Source organism: Vespa crabro, chromosome 13 (assembly GCF_910589235.1).
Source record: "Vespa crabro chromosome 13, iyVesCrab1.2, whole genome shotgun sequence".
Taxonomy (NCBI): domain Eukaryota; kingdom Metazoa; phylum Arthropoda; class Insecta; order Hymenoptera; family Vespidae; genus Vespa; species Vespa crabro.
In genome coordinates this window covers 5,407,439-5,409,412 of record NC_060967.1, presented here as the reverse complement: position 1 = coordinate 5,409,412, position 1,974 = coordinate 5,407,439, and positions in this window count along the sequence as shown.

The window sequence follows — 1,974 nt, the reverse complement described above, 5'->3', positions numbered from 1 at the left end:
TGACCAGGCATAGTTCACCATCTTTCGGGTCCCAACGTGTACGCTCTGGGTGCGCCTCTTCTCGCAATGAGAACGAGACGCCCCGGGAGTGCGGAGCCGCGTCTTAACGCGGCCCATCCTCCCTCGGTCGACGCGAGGTCGACCTTCACTTTCATTACGCCTTTAGGCTTTGCAGTCCCAATGACTCGCGCACATGTTAGACTCCTTGGTCCGTGTTTCAAGACGGGTCCTGAGAGTACCCAAAGCAGTAGCGTCGCAGACCGGTATTATTGTGTATTGCCCGTCAGAGGACTCCGCCTGCCAACAGCTGGTCAGGCTCGGGGACGGCACCGGGTCCGTACCTCCGAGACACTGACCGCGCTTGCGGCGGGCCCGACGCAGTTCGATAATTGCGGCAAGATACCTTATAAGTTCGACCGCCGGGCAGCCGGCCGGGCGACCGAGGGTCTGACGCGTGCGCCGAAGCGACGCGACAGTCTACCGCTCGGACCGTAGGACCGGCACCCAACGGGTCGCGACGTTCTACTAGAGGAGAAGTGCACGACGACGACACCGGACAAGGCATGAGTGATAACGTGTCGCCAACCGTAGTCGGCAACATCGCTCACTCGGCCGAGCCAGCGCCGCTGACGCTGAATCTCCCCATTCGATCTTTCGGGTTCCTCAGGTTTACCCCTGAACGGTTTCACGTACTCTTGAACTCTCTCTTCAAAGTTCTTTTCAACTTTCCCTCACGGTACTTGTTCGCTATCGGTCTCGTGGTCATATTTAGCCTTAGATGGAGTTTACCACCCACTTAGAGCTGCACTCTCAAGCAACCCGACTCTAAGGAGAGATCCTCCCAAGACGCTGCACCGGTCGCTACGGGCCTGGCACCCTCTACGGGTAAATGGCCCCATTCAAGATGGACTTGGACGCGGTCATGCGCCTCGGGATGTAAGGCGGATCCTCCCGAACACTACATTTCCCTGCGGCTGTACCGGGGGATTCAGTGCTGGGCTATTTCCTCTTCGCTCGCAGCTACTAAGGAAATCCTGGTTAGTTTCTTTTCCTCCGCTTAATAATATGCTTAAATTCAGCGGGTAATCTCGCCTACTCTGAGGTCGTCTTAGATTATTTCGTTCGATAGATAGAAACATACTACATAGGAGAGAAGAGAAAAAAAAAAAATGTGCGGAACGAAAAAAAAATTCGAACGAAGAAAGGTCGTGTAAGGCAAAAAAAATGCCTCCGTTCGAGGACGCAACAAACTCTATAAAAAAACAATTCAAAATTCGATGCCACGGCCATAGGAGTGCTCGAGCGCAAAGGCACATAACCGACGACGCGATGTCGTCGCGAAAGAGCCAATGTTTTAATTCGATTGCTCGGCACACCTCGTCGCACGAACCTCACATAATTTTTGTTCGAATCGTGTCACGCAACGGTAGACGTTCGTCCGAAAGTCTCTCTCTCCACCCAGGATATAATATTAAGTTCGAATCCGGGGGAAAGGAGGCACACTTCGTGGACAAAACGAACCACCGGGTGCACGAATCCTTTTCGAAGGAGGCGGCGACCGCGAGCGAGAGATCCGGATATAATGTATGTTCGAACGTGTAATAATATTTTACTTTATTACACCGTAAGGGCTCGGATGACTTTGAGATCGCTTTCTTTTTATATGTTCGAAAATATATATGTTCAACGTAGCGACTCTTTGCTGTCCAGGCGCCCTTTTCGACCGAATCTCTCCCTCTTCAATGTTCGAAGACCAACGGCAGAGTTGTGCGTCATTTTACACACCTCTCTTCTCTTTCGTTCTGCTCATACAGTTCGAGAAATTTTTTTCTCTCTCTCTCTTTCCGTATTTTCTACCATTCGTTTAAGGTGACGTCGACGACCCAACGGAGTTTCCCTCCGTCTCTTGTCAACGAGCAACCCAATATTCGCTCTACGTCGCAGACAACAAAGTCTGCGAGCGCAAGCAGTATC